This window comes from Lissotriton vulgaris, chromosome 1_1 (assembly GCF_964263255.1).
Source record: "Lissotriton vulgaris chromosome 1_1, aLisVul1.2, whole genome shotgun sequence".
Taxonomy (NCBI): Eukaryota; Metazoa; Chordata; class Amphibia; order Caudata; family Salamandridae; genus Lissotriton; species Lissotriton vulgaris.
Window position 1 is genome coordinate 149,421,132 of NC_141685.1, and position 15,789 is coordinate 149,436,920.

The 15,789-nt window shown below is 45.8% G+C and overlaps 1 protein-coding gene across 1 annotated transcript in view; it reads right to left on the reverse strand.

Annotated features, from left to right (window-relative positions):
- Window positions 1-15,789, reverse strand: part of LOC147737882 (uncharacterized) — a 540,045-nt gene that overhangs the window by 109,159 nt on the left and 415,097 nt on the right. The gene's annotated exons all lie outside the window — the stretch shown is intronic.

Sequence of the window (15,789 nt, forward strand, 5' to 3'; positions counted from 1 at the left end):
AGGACACTATCGGTCCAACCTACCGTAATTACACCTAATGCAGCTACTACACAGAGCACCGGTACTAAAATTACTCCACACACATTACACACGCTAATGGGCAAAGTGCCCACAAAACCTGAACAAATTCCTTTCTGAGTAGCTCAGAAAATAACCCAGTTAGAAGCAGTATTCCCAAAAACAACACCATTTGAAAAACACAGAATGTTAACAATCTGCTTGCCCATGGGGATAACACCACAGTTAGAGGATTGCGCCTCTAGGGGTACAGTCTTTTCTGCCAAATACACCAGAACTCATGGTATTCCTTCATTAGCAATAATACCAGATGTGTTAAGACAAATACAAAATGAGTACGGAGCAGAACTTGCCCTAAACTTAGGGATGAAGTTAATAAATAACTACAACCAGGTATCCGCCATAATACTAGCTAACATTAAAGTGGAAGCAGCATCAGTGTCAATCCGCCAACGCCTACGGGAGTTCTCTCCATTAGAACAGGTGAATGAACTACCCCAAATAATTGAAACTGCGTATGCAGAATTTGACTGGAAGTGCACAAAGTCACTGCCAACCAGGTCCCCTGAGCCACATCTCCTTCCCTAAAGTGTACCTGTCGTTTCCACGATTGGCACTCCATAAGTCCCTGGTAAAAGATACCTCTGGTACCAAGGGCCTTGTTGTTAAAGAGGGTCTCTAAAGGCTGCAGCACAAATGATGCCAACCTAAGGGACCCCTCACCAAGCACATACATACATACATACATACATACATACATACTGCCACTGCAGCTGTGTGTCTTGGTGCAGACAAAACTGAAGAGTCGACATGGCACACATCCCTGTATGCGATGCCCATAGGGACTGTCTGAGATGTAGGTAAGACACCCCTCTAGCAGGCCTTATAGCGTACGCTACTTTAGGGATATCTCCTGTAAGGGAATTTCTACATGAGCAGATATGCCCCTACAATATCCTTGTTGATTCCAGGATATTGCAAGTGACCAGGAAAGTTCTAGAGTAAGTACATTGGCTGGACGTTTGTCATTACAAGTGCCACAGCTTCATGAAGGATGCTCTGAAATATGGGATATTTGGTACCAAACATCTCAGCATAATAAACCTGCGCTGATGCAGTGTCCGATTTATTAAACATTGCACTTACAGAACCCCTTAGAGGGGTCCCCTAAAATCTACCAATCCTTAGTGGGGTCACCAACTGGCCTGAGACAGCCTGCTACCACTGGAAAGTGTTCTGTCCTCATGGGGAGAGAGCCTCTGCACTTTGAGGTCGATAATGCCTTTACTGGGCGGAGGTGTTCACACCTCCCCTGGTCAGGAAGAGCCATCTGTGGCAGGTGGTACAGGAGCGACAAAACTCTTTTGTGTCCTCTGACTTGTGAGGCCAATGAAAGTGAGGGACAAGCCTGTCCCAAGTCTTACTTTGGCCTAGGTGTCCCTTAAAGGGATGTCATGTGTCAGTGTCAGTAAGAAGCCCCTAAACTTCAGAGGTTGAAATGGCCAACCTCCTGGTGACACCAGGCTTGGGGTCTCTATCCTCTGAGTAAAGGAGTCCTTCATCCCAGTAGATCCTGTGGGACCCACTGGCACTCCCATCAGCCTCAGCAGCAGCTTGCTGTCTGAGGGGTTCAAGAGAGGGGCAGGTTTGCTGCTCCTGGCTCAGATCTGCCCTGGAAGGGCCCCCTGTCCCCAAGAACTCAACCTGATCAGATACAAGTTCCTCTGAGACAGTACCTTCACAGGGACCGTGATCATCTCCCCCAGGAGACTGATCCTCCTTCTTAGCCTGGGGGAAGACAAAGCCTTACCCCTCCTGGTCCGTCTCTTCGTAAGGCTTCTGGTCCATTCTTCCAGGATCCAGGGCCTGTTCAGTGGATGTCTGTTTGGCCTGTGACCTAGTCGCAGCAAACACATCTGCAGAGATGCCCAGCATTGCTGCATGAGTCCTTAGTTCTACTTCAGCCCAAGCTGAAGATTCTAAGTCATTGCCCAATAGGCATTCCAAAGGAAGGTCTGAACTAACCACAACTTTCTTAGGGCCTGTGAACCCTTCCTGTGGTATCGGGTTCCCAAGGCCTACATGCTCCGTAGGTAACCCACTTACACCAAAAGAACTGTTGGCACGGAAACTGAAAAGTACAAAGAACAAGTTTATTAAGACCTCATGGGGTGGTGGTACATTCCTACAGCACCCTTCGGTAATGCAAGAAGTATCACACCGAACGTTGGTGTGAAGCGTTCTTTTATACAGTTTACAGGTAATAAAAAGATAGGCGGTACAAGGTTACAGAGCTTTTTGTACATATATGGTCATTTTTGGAACACAGCCAACTCATGGGAGGGGCTACAACTCCACTGGTCAGTTTTGGCGGAACATTCCTGAGGGGTGACTGGTCAGTTGGGACTGCGAATGTACAGGCTTGACCGTTACTAAAAATAGCCTGTTGCTGGGCAAACTCGAGTGGTCAGTGGTACGGACAACGGACTAAAGGGCATGCTGACCACGAGGCCGCTCATTACCTAAAATGGCCGCCGTACCATACAAGATGGCGTTTTCTAATATGGCCAAGTTAAGGAGAATAACGTGTAGCAAAGCTAAGCGCTAACCCAGCCATCGTCAAATTACGACAGACGACCCTTTTAGCGTTTAGCTGAAGCTACCTTATAGTGGACATAATCCGGGTATTCGCCCTCAATATCAATTAGCATTATTTGAGCAACTTCTTTATGAAGCATCATTTCATTGCGAGCAAGAGTACGTCTGGATGGAATGCAGACTGATAAACACATGGAACATAAGGCAGGACCACATTGTATACATAAACATACGAAGAACAGTATCCCAACAATGACACATAAAATCGTTAATAATTTCCAACCCCAAGCGGTAAGCATTGACCAGAACCATCCTGAAAGAGTCCAAGTTCCATTGTCTGGGTGTATTTCAGCAGCTATTTTGTGTAACTTTGAAATAGCATCATAAACAGATGGTGAATTATCAGGTACGTACACACAACAGCTGCTTCCGATGATTCTACATGCCCCCCCACGGTCAGCTAGAACCACATCTAGAACCATACAGTTCTGAAGCGTAACAATCCTAGAAATTTGGAGTTCTTCTGTTATATTCCCTAATGCAATAGCAGTATCATTGGCTACAGCCTCAACAACACGAGTCAATCGCCGTATTTTCCGACTATTCAAAGCAGCCCCCACAAAGGAGAACAGTCCCAAATTAAAGTCCACATATTGCTGTAAGGCAGTATCAGTCTGGTCAATGTCATCCAGAACCACAGTTCGCTTAACACGATTCAGTACGAAGTCGTGATAAAGCACGAGATCATTGTGATACATTGGTGGGGTAATGAATACAGGGGGTAATACAAAGGATACATAGCAAGTGCCTAACCATCCCAAAGGGAGCTGATGATAGCCTTTAGTTCCAAAAATAAAGTAGGTATTACGAGATGCCACAAACGATATGCCATTCGGGCTGTCAAATGTAAGTGTAGTGTTGCATTCACTTTTTCCAACCGGGATTGTACCTTTATTACGTATGCACAAATCAGCTTTAGTGGCAATAACATTAATAACATGTGAACTGGATACATTAATATTCCTTTGGTTGCTGTAAACACGGGGTGCAGATACATTGTCGGGGCGATATTCTTCCCATTCAAATCGAGTACCCTCAGCTCGTGGATACCCATCCCGGTCATGATGACAAATCTTATTCAAACGGAAAAGCACCCCCCCTTTCGTTGGCCATCGCAAAGTGAATAGAAGAGTGTACCAGGCATTGCAGGATCCATTATGTGAAAATGGGAGTGGGATGAGTGGAGTGCCCCCTTTCTTCTGATGACCAGGCAACATCCCACACACCCAACAATTGGAAGTATTTGTCATGTTATGAGTATGATGCAGAATCTGAATAAAGCTATTGTTCAAATAAGTCTGTCGGTGCCGTTCTTCATGGTAGGGTAAGGTGAAGTGAAAATGTTCAGATGGAGCCGGGGTAGTGGGCAGCAAATGTTCCCGTACAGGCACCACGAGTTCTACTACCCAAGCTATCACTGCTATCACCACAATTGTCAAGACGAATAAGATGGCACCAAGTATTTTTTTGTCTCGTGATGCAGTGGACGCCATAGTTCAAAAGTTCACAAAGTCTCAAATGTATATATATACTTAAAAAAGAAAAATACGGTGCTGAGCTCCGAGGTAGCCGTTGTTTTCTTCTCCGGGGTCAAGACGGGTGTCGCTACTCTTGGCAGAACTGATCCCGGCTTCCGTTTCACAAACCCCAGAGCGGTAACCAACCAGTCTCGAAAAAACAAAAATCTTCTTTCTATCTTGGCCGCAGATCGTAGCGCTGTCGTCCAGAAACAGTGTGGTCCGGGAAGGCTCCCTCAACTTCGGCCGATGTCACAGCTGGGCTCTTTTCTTTATCCAGAATCTCCTTGTAGTCAGTCAACACAGCAGGATTCACCAGATCCAGAGAGACGCGACGGCAGTGAGTTGAGTGCACCCACCGCTTTCTGTTGGTCACTCGTACAGCTGTTCGAGTTGCTAGGAGGACCTGCTCGGGGCCACGCCACCTCGGTTCCAAGCTATTCGCCCTCTCAAACGACTTCACCATAAGAAGTCACCAGGACGAAGGTTGTGAGCCTCTCTCTTGGAGTTGTCAGGGAGCGCTTCTCGAACCTGTTGATGAATAGAAAGCAAATCATTTGTTAATCAGGCCAAATCGTTCATCATTATACAAGGCACATCATGTATCAATCACGGCTTAGGCACTCCCCAAATGTTCATAGGCCTTCCAAACACCACTTCATACGGTGTAAGGCCTGTTCGAGAGTGGGGCACTGATCTAAGAGAGAGCAATGCTAGCGGCAAAGCATCCGGCCACTTCAATGACGTAGACGCCACAATCTTAGCCAGTTTTAGTTTCAACGTGGCATTGTACCGCTCAACAAGACCTGCTGACTGAGGGTGGAACACAGCATGAAACTTCTGCTGGATCCCCAACCCCTTCAGTACATACTCCACAATTTTCCCAACAAAATGAGGCCCATTATCGCTCCACAAAAATTTGCAAACTCCGAATCGAGGGAAGTACTCCTTGAGCAACACCTTAGCTGTTGTCAAAGCTGTATTATCTTTCGTGGGGAAAGCCTCAACCCATTTGCTAAAGGCACACACCACCACTAAGACATACTTAAGGTTATTGCAGCGCTCAAGCTGGATATAATCCATTTGGAGTACCTCGAATGGTGCAGAAGGTGGAACGAACCCTCCTTTCGGAGTATGGGTCCCCTTTGCAGGATTGTGCTGTAAACATATCAGACAGGTCTGCACTACTCTCTTTGCAGTATTGGCAATCTCGGGATGCTCCCAAACTCGTATTAACAACCGAGTGATTGCAAGAGCTCCCGCGTGCGCTAATCCGTGTGTCATCTGAACCATCGCTTGCAAGTAAGCTGCAGGCAATTTCCATCTCTCCATATCCTTGCTTCTCCAACAACCCTCATCATCCAGCACCCCTTCTGCTGCCCATGCCGCAAGTTCTGACTCAGTAGCTGATTTCTGAATATCTAGTATCTCCGCTCTAGCATCATACTATCGCTCAGCCTGTGATTGTGTTACATACATGGGGGAGTCAGTTCGAGACATAGCCGTTTGTCTCGCTATGCTGTCTGCAAAAGCATTTCCCTGACCCACTTTATCAGTGATCTTTTTATGGGCACTGCATTTAATTATCGCTACTTTCTTTGGACAAAGCAACGCGTTTAAGAGATCACGCACTAGTTCTCCGTGCATAATGTGTACTCCATGAGAAGTCAAAAACCCACGTTCTCTCCAGAGTAGCCCAAAGTCATGCGCTACTCCGAAGGCGTACCGGCTGTCTGTGTATATGTTCACACATAGGCCAGCACTCAGTTCGCAGGCTCTTGTCAAGGCTATCAGCTCTGCTGCTTGAGCCGATTTCTGTGTTATTCTAGCTGTTTCTACCACTGTCTTAAGTGTCGTGATCGCATATGCTGCGGAAGTCGTACCATCTGGCAGCCTCAAACACGATCCATCAACCCACAGCTCCCCATCCACATTTGGAAGTGGCATATCCTGTAAGTCGACCCGACCCTTTGTCTGTTCCTCGGTCAGGAAAACACAGTCATGATGTTTTTCTTCCTGACCCTCCTCGACCGGATAGGGCAATAAAGTGGCAGGGTTCAGGGTAGCACATCTTTTCAGTGTGATATGTGGCGCCAGAAGTGTGAGCTCATATCCTGTCAAACGTGCGCTCGTGAGATACTGGGTGTTCGTCTGATTCAACAGGGCATCTACTGCGTGGGGAACTAACACCAACAATTTGTGTGATAAAACTATTCCCTCACTCTGTCGTATAGCTACCGCTGTTGCTGCGACTGCTCGAAAGCACCCAGGTAACCCTCGTGCTACAGGGTCAAGAACCGCTGAAAAATATGCACATGGCCTTTGTTTGTCCCCGTGTGTTTGCACTAACACTTCTAACGCGCACCCATCTTTCTCGTGCACGTACAACGTGAAGATCTTTGTATAATCTGGTGTACCTAACACGGGTGCAGAACAAAGGGCCTGTCTCAATTGGTCAAAGGCATTTTGACATTCATCTGTCCATTCAAGGGGCATTGTCGTAGTTTTGGACAGTAACGCTAGCAAAGGTTTTATAATGTGTGAAAACCCCATGATCCACTGTCTACAAAAGGACGTTAAACCTATGAAGGCACGTACATCTCTCTGGGTGCGGGGGATAGGTGTGTCTAAAATCGCCTGAATTCGATCTGATGTTAATGCACGCCCCTCCTTAGACAAAAGATGACCGAGGTAGGTCACCTTGGGTCTACAGTATTGAAGCTTTTTCTTCGAAACCTTATGATTGTTCTGCGCCAAAAAGGAAAGCAAAGCAATTGTACTCTCCTCACATTTTGCATAAGAGTCTGCAGCTAACAAAAGGTCATCGACATACTGAATAAGGGCAACTCCAGATTGCAATTCAAAAGAATCAAGCTGTCTTTTTAAAGCCTGGCTGTAGATACTAGGACTCTCAGTGTAACCTTGCGGAACACGACAAAATCTATACGATTTATTATTTAACGTGAAACCAAACAAATATCTGCTATCAGGGTGGACAGGGATAGAAAAGAACGCATTTTTCAGATCAATGACACTAAAGGTCGTTGCCGTTGGTGGCACCAGTGTAAGCAATGTTGTGATGTCAGACACCACCGGGTATTGGGGGATGACAATTTTGTTAATTTCTCTTAAATCAATAATAAATCGATAGACTTTGTCGTCAGTATCTTTCTTAAGGATCGGGAGGATAGGGCTGTTGCAAACATTGTAAGGAACCTCCTCCACTACTCCTGCAGTGATCAAATCTTGGACAATGTGTGTCAGGGCAATTTCGCCTTCCCTGGAAATCTTATACTGTGGCACACGTGGCAGAGGTACTCCCTCCTTTACAGTAATTCGAATAGGTGGAATAAGCATCTCTCCCACATCCGTATCTGAGGTCGCCCATAACGTATGCGGGAGAGAGGCTAATGCTGCAGTGTCTTGTATAGTGCAAAACCTGTCCGATTCAGGATAATTGTCATTCAAAATAACCCGCACTCCCTCGGGAGCGCAACGTATCGTTGCTCGAAAATATTTGAGCAAATCGATGCCCAGGATGTTATCTGGGGTATGGGGCGACAGCAAAAATTGACCAAAACTAAAAAATTTATCAAGGCAAAGTGCAAGGGGTTTTGACAATGGGCTAGGAGAGGGTGTGCCATCGAACCCTACACATGTTATCATTTCGCCAGACAGGGGAGCCCTCGGAACCAAGTTTTTTGACAAAGCGCTACGAGTAGCTCCTGTGTCGACTAAAAACTGATCAGTAGAACCCAAAATGCCCGCTGATACATATGGACCTCTCTGATCTACTGGCACTTCAACTGATTCCGTACCCCATCCTACACAGTCCTATGCATGCACATAATCCTGATGCTCCACATTCTCACCCTCCGATATCTGATATTGATTTCGTCTATCAAAAGTATTTCGTTCATCCTGGCCACGGCCCCTCTCTTCAACCCTTCCACGATCACCTCCCCACCTCTCACCCCCGAATAACTGTTCCTCGACCTTCCACCTCCTCGACCACGCTGACTACGTTGTTCACGAAGTACCGGACAATCTTCAGCCCAATGCCCAAACTCCTTACAATAGGCACATTGATCCTCTGCTATATCCGTACGACCATACGACGCATTACTCCTACCTCGTCTACCTCTGTCGTTCCCTCTAGATTGCGTTCCGCGAACCTGTGCCAACATCACCTTCGTTTTCAATTCCTTCGCTTTCTTATCAACACTTTCTTTAGCCTCCAATTCCTGCCTCTCATAATACTGAGCCATAGTTAACAAAGAGGCAGGGGTCGCCGTGGCCCAGGAACTTTCACTCGATTTTAATCGTTTTGCAATCTCCGGTAGGAGATTAGCCACATACTTATCTACAAACAAATGCCTACCCGTATCATCTGTTAACGATTGACCACTGTAATCGTGAAACGCCTCTTCGAAGCGTGTAAAGAAATCTGAGACCGTTTCATCCGACTTTTGTTTGCACGAAGCTAGCATGGTCCAATCGATCTTTTTAGAAGGAACAAGCGTTTTTAGTTTAGTCAAAATAGCTGCCGGGAGGCCTAGAATCAACTCACATGGCTTGCATGCAGGTTCCCTATCTAAATCTGCTTGGTTTATTTCTTTCCACGTTCCCCCAAGTATTGTTTCATCATTATTTTTACGAATGAATCTCCACATATCAGCGGAAGAATCAACCCAAAAAACAGATCTATATCAACAAGAGTCATAACACAGGAGCAAATAGCCCCCTCCACCCCTTCATAGAATGCTGCTGGGTTTTTTCGAAGATCAGGCAAAGAATTTTTCAACGCCATAACATCTGCTCTATTCCAAGGCGTATACACCCAATTATACATAAAATACCCCTTCGCATCCTTCGATGTTTTATCCTCATCTGTACCATCCCCTTTAGGTGGGACATACAAAGGTGCGGCTTCACGCATAGGCATAACATGCACTTTAGAATTCTTATCTGAACCCCGGAGAGAACACTCCTTAACGTGCTCTGTTGACCCCGGCACGGGCTCCTTATCCTCTTTCCTTTCATCCCGCAATCTGGACGCTTCATCCCGTAGCTGGAGCAGTTGCTTAACAAGGTCATCCGTATCTGTAAGATCAAACACACCTTTTTTCAAGTTCTCACAATAGACCGACACAGCTTTAGATTCTAGAGTATCTGAATATTTACGATATCGAACAACAACTTCTGTTGCGAGAGTATTCAAAAAACACAACAATTCTCTGTCTGTCCATTGACCCCTTGCAGTTACAACTTCTGATAAAGTTATTTGGCCCAGATTTAACTTCCTAGCAAAACTACGCAACTCCGCTGCTCTCTCAGCAGATAACCTGACACTCGATAGATCCTTTTTGTCTCGCCTTTCATCGTCAGAGTCTTCAGTCGGAGCCGTAGGTGAAACGTACGGAGGCGGCGATCGATCTAATAACGAAAAATCATCAGTTTCATTATTAAGGACAGGATAAAGCGTTCGTCGAATAGGAAATTGACCAGTCGTTTGCAATTTACGTTCCCGTTCCTCCCTCTCTCTCTTTTCCTGAGCCTCCTTTTCCTCAAGCTGTAAAGCCTTATCTCGAGCAGCCTTGCGCTGCTGTTTGTCCGCCAAGGCAACTTCACGTTTCATTCGTTCACGCACCGCTTTCTCCCACATTCGTACACAATCAAACATGTTCTGTCTAGACCTGCGCTGAAACAAACATTGTTCCACAAACTGAATCTTTCGTAAATCAAACGACCCATGTAGTGGCCATTGCAATTCGGGATCGGTCCTGGTGTATTTATGCCATAATTTACTGTACATTATAGGGGGAAGGCCAAATTTTATGTACATTTCACGGTTTGGAGTTCCTTCTGGGGGAGCCGGCTGTGATTCCGCTAACCTAATTGTGGTACCATTTCCAAGACAGCACATTCCTCGGAGTGTGCTTAAAACAAGCATGTTCAAAAAGTATCACGAAAGCGCGATACCATATAAAATGGCACTTACAATACTTCACACAAATGTGCCGCTCAAAGTAGAAAACAAGGTTAGAGAAACATCTCTACATGCCTGCCTATGTGAAGTGCACTACACATATAAATTCAAAGTTCACAAAGTCAAAAATGTTAGCTAACTCAAATCAAAGTCACAGTCACAGAACTTCGGTAAGCGTTCGTAGACTACCTTACCGATCACAAATCATAGAACTTCAGTAAGCGTCCGTAGACTACCTTACCGATCACAAATCTTACCCAAATCTCAAAAGGTCCAGATTCCAACTGCCAAGGTCTTTAATCGAATCAGCCAAACGGCACTTATCCAGCAACGCAGACGATCAAGAACTCAGTCGGAGACCGGCGCCACCTGGAAGGTCAGATCAGAAGGAAAGGAAGAAAACACCGTGGGTGCCAAGACTCTGGTCACTCAGTGGCAGCGTACGCGTCCATGGCGAGTTTCCAATCCTTCGTCACGACCTCTCCTTCGGGCATCCGAGTCCCCGATGAGTCCCTTCGTGGTCGCCAATTTGTGGTATCGGGTTCCCAAGGCCTACATGCTCCGTAGGTAACCCACTTACACCAAAAGAACTGTTGGCACGAAAACTGAAAAGTACAAAGAACAAGTTTATTAAGACCCCATGGGGTGGTGGTACATTCCAACAGCACCCTTCGGTAATGCAAGAAGTATCACACCGAACGTTGGTGTGATTCGTTCTTTTATACAGTTTACAGGTAATAAAAAGATAGGCGGTACAAGGTTACAGAGCTTTTTGTACATATATGGTCATTTTTGGAACACAGCCAACTCATGGGAGGGGCTACAACTCCACTGGTCAGTTTTGGCGGAACATTCCTGAGGGGTGAATGGTCAGTTGGGACTGCGCATGTACAGGCTTGACCGTTACTAAAAATAGCCTGTTGCTGGGCAAACTCGAGTGGTCAGTGGTACGGACAACGGACTAAAGGGCATGCTGACCACGAGGCCGCTCATTACCTAAAATGGCCGCCGTACCATACAAGATGGCGTTTTCTAATATGGCCAAGTTAAGGAGAATAACGTGTAGCAAAGCTAATCGCTAACCCAGCCATCGTCAAATTACGACATTCCCAGCTGAAATTAACAACTGGCAAGGAATGATCAGCCCTAACATTGTTAGCTTTGGTCACTTCCTACATCTCACCAAGTATGATTTGATCAGGGTCCACTAGATCTTTTGTCACCATAGTGACTCTGGCACCTGTGTCCCGGTATGCTACGGCCTCCTTACCATTAATCAAAGGCTGCTGCCTGCATTTTCCAAAGTTACTTGGACTGACAAATAAGGTGGCCATATTTATTTATATATATATATTTATATATTTATAAAGCGCAACATTTATCCCAGGGGATGTCACGGCGCTAAGGGTTACGGTAGTGAGTAGGTGGGTGAGGGCCAGATATCAGTCTTTAGGGAATAGGTGTGTTTTGAGTTTTCTCCTGAAGGCGTTGTACTCTTTAGTCAACCTAAGTTCGACTGGGAGCTCGTTCCAATGCCATGCTGCCAGATGTGAAAAGGTACGGCCTCCTGTTCTAGACTTATTTATCTTTTTGTTTCGGCCAGAGCAAGGTGTTGCGATCTTAGTGGTCTAGTGGGAATATAAAAGTGTATTTTGTTCTGAAGGATCATGGGGCCTGTGTCGTGGAGTGTCCTGTGAGCATGACCAAGGAGCTTGAAGCAGGCTCTTTGACGCACGGGCAGCCAGTGGAGTTGTTTTAGGCAGTCCTTTGCTGAGCTGTGCTTGTCTTTGTTGCACACTAGTTTTGCTGCAGCATTCTGCACCACCTGTAAACGTTTAAATAGGTAGTCTGGCATGCCCACGAAAAGGGCATTGCCATAGTCGAGCCTGCTGACTAGCAGGGCCTGTGTGACTGTTTTCCTGCTTTCCAGCGGGATCCACGGGAATAACCTTTTTAGGAGTTTCAGGGTGGCAAAGCTTTTCCCACATAGAGTTCGTACGTGGGCCTGCATAGATAGTGTGTCGTCAATAGTTACACCCAGGTTTTTGGCACAGTGCTTGGATGTGGGGGCGTCTCCTAAAGAGGAGGGCCACCAGGAAGAGTCCCAGATGTGTTTGGTTTCTCCGAGGAGCAGGATCTCGGTTTTGTCTGCATTTAGCTTTAGGCAGTGGTCTGCCATCCAGTCAGCCATTTCGATAAGGCAGCTAGTAAGTTTAGTTTTGGTGTCTTCATGCCCCTTTCCTACGGTGATTGTAAGTTGTGTATCATCCGCATAGGAGCAAACCCCAAAGACCAATTTTTTCCCAATTTGTGCCAGAGGTGAGACATAGGCATTGAACAGCGTGGGGCTGAGGGATCCTCCCTGCGGGAGACCGTATTTCAGTTGTTTCGGTTAGATGAGAAGGCTCCTAGCTGGACCGTTTGGGTTCTGTTGCTCAGAAAAGAACTGAGCCATTCAAGGGCTTTTCCATTTATCCCTTTTTCCTGTAAGTTGTTGAGCAGAAGATGATGAGAGACCATGTCAAACGCTGCCGACAGGTCTAACAGGATCAGGGCCACAGCTTTTCCTTGGTCCAGAGAGTTCCTAATATTGTCCGTGACGGCCAGCAATGTGGCCTCTGTGCTATTGGTAGCCCTGAAGTCTGTTTGGGAGGGGTCCAGTAGGTGGTTGTCTTCCAGGTATTTGGATAGCTGTCTATTAATCAGCTTCTCCAACACTTTGGAGAGATATGGGAGTTGAGATATGGGTCTGTAGTTGACCGGGTTTGTCACATCTGTACCTGCTGTTTTTTTTAGCAGCGGGGTCACAATCGCTTGTTGCCATGTTTCTGGGAAAGTTGCTGCTTCTAGGGAGTTGTTGAAAAGCTGCGTGATAGCTGGGGTGAGGGAGGGTATGATCGGTCTTAAATAAAATGTGGGCAGGGGTCAAGGGGGGATCCAGATTTGATATCGTTCATGGTCCTGGCAACTTCTGCTTCTGAAATTGGGGCGAAGCTATTTAGTCGGGCGTGATTTGTCTGATTCTCCCCTGCTAGTGGGAGGTGTATAGGTCTAATGTTGAGTATATTTTCTCTACTTTATCTGTGAAAAAATTACTGATCATTTCACAGTTTTCTGTTGCAGGGTGCAATGTTTGGGGCATGCATGCAGGTTTGCACAGTTCTTTTACGATTTTATAAACCCCAAAAGCACAAAAACAGCAGACCTAGGTCAAGCACAATGGTTCCGTATGTTCTCAATATCAGATGGTGCAACCACTTCCAACATCCGCTGTTCAGAGATGTGAAAATTACAACAGTATACAAAAACCAAAAAGGAAGGTGCACTCTAATGAAGTCAATGGAACAAAGAATATTTTGTGAATGTCTCTTCTTTATTTAAAATATTAGTTGTCTGTGAGCACGGGCACAGCCAACGCGTTTCGTTCCCTTAGTGCCATGGGAACTTAGTCAGGGCATGAATATGAATTTAGGAGAAGCAAGATATCAGAATAACTGTTTAGAATGGATATTCTGGAAGCGATCGTCCTTGGAAAAAAAGATTCTTGAATAAATCCTATAGGTACCGCGTCCTTGTTCCCTGGGGTTTCCAAAATAAGCTGTTGCTTCGTATTTGCCTAAAGGACGGGCAATCGTCAAAAGGACTTATTTTATTTGTAAATTCATAAGGGCTTCTTAAAATCAAGTTGTGAACTATCATGAAATTCGTGATCAATTTAAGGTAGATAAAAAAGTAGCTAATAGATCTCTGTATCAAGTAGATCTCGCTTATAGTAAGGCGATAGTATAATAGAAATAACACCAAACAGTATCGAGGAACAATCAGAGTGTTAGAGGTCCAAATACGACCTAATGCGGGCGTGAGCCAAGAATACAGCATCTACAATAGGGCTTTTACGATTTTATATAGCTCTTTGGTTGAGTTGCTATTTTCGTTGATTCTTTGTGCATAGTGTGTCCTTTTTGCCTTTTTTATGGCTTGATTGTGTAAGTTTTGAGAACAGTTTTGTAGATTAACTTTTCAGCATCTAGTCGGGACATTCTCCAGGTGTGTTCCTTGATTTTGCATTTATTTTTTAAGTGGTTTGATTTCTGGAGTATACCATTTTTTCAGAGGTGGTTCTTTTTATGGATTTAGATTTGATTAAGGGGGCCCATAAGTTCAAGGTGTAGGTGATCTCCGTTTCTAGATTCAGAGCGCCTTTGTTGGTGAGTACCTAGGTGTTCTAGGTTGGTGTTTATTGGCCTGTGGAGTTTAAATGATTCTGGAGTTGCCAGTTTCCAAGGTCTGTAGAAGTCGGGCGCAGGTAGAGAAGGTCTAGCGGGTAACGCAGGCTGAGCAAATGAAAAGGAGGCAAGGGAGTGGTCCGTCCATGTCACGGGTTGAATCTCCTCAATCGAGGTAGTTTCAATGTTGGAGAACAGTAGGTCCAATGTGTGGCCTGCATTATGAGTGGGACCGTGGATCCATTGTTTAAATTGGAGAATTTGCATGTCATTGTTTAGATGTGTGGCAGCTAAGTTGTCTGGTTTGTCGAAGTGAATGTTAAAATCTCCGATCACTAGAAAGTTTTTGTATTTGAGACAGACAGGGAATAGTTGTGTGAGCAGCTTCGCGCTGAAGTCGGCATGATATCCGGGGGATTATATATCACTGCTCCTCCTAATAGGGTGTGATTACCCTTAGCTACTTGGAATGCTAGTAATTTGTGCTCATCAAGTTGGGCTACTGTGATTGGGAGGCAGTGGAGGTTGTCCCTAAATATTATTGCAAGGCCTCCTCTTTTCCATTGCCTATCTTGACGAATGATTTTATATTTCGGGGGAGTGCGTTGGCTATATCAGGGCAGTTGTTCTCATCTAGCCAGGTTTCAGTTATAAACACTAAGTCCGGGTTCATTTCATTAATAATGCCCCAGATGTCCAAGGAGTGTGTGGGGAAGGATCTAGCATTGAGCTATAGGCATTTGGCTCTTAGGCAGTTATTATTCACCGTTTCGGGTGTGGATTCTATGTGTGCTAGGCTGCACCATTTGCATTTTAAGCATGTGAATGTTCCTTTGATGTTGAGAAGCTTTAAAGCATTCTGCATGGTTGCTTGGGGCATACCTGTTGAGCTCAGTGAGGACCTCTCCGGAATAGGTTAGTGAGTCTCGGAGGTCCGTGCTGCGACTAGCAGGGGTCCTGGCCCCTGGCCAGGTGCGGATGGGCGCAGACGGGCTTGCCACCATCACAGACAAGTACAGCCCGAGCAGGAGTTCTGGCTAAGCCAGAACTCAACTCGGAGCCCAAGGTTAACCCTACTATTCCCTTGTTCCCTGCACCACCAGTTGTACCTGTGCTAGGGGGCGAAGTTGCCTTAGGGGCAGTGGTAGTAGAATCCTTGGATTTTGGACAATTTACATCTTTTGTCCAATGGGTCTTTTCTTTACATAAATAGCACCAAGGTTTCTTTTTGCCTTTACCTTTGTTAAACTGTGACCCCCCCCCCCCCCCAGATTTAGGTTTATGGGGCCCCAATGAAGACTTTTGATCTTTACCCTTCTCCAAACCCCCATCTGGAGTCTTAGAATCTTGCTTCTTTTGGTCACCACCATTGTTCTGGGTT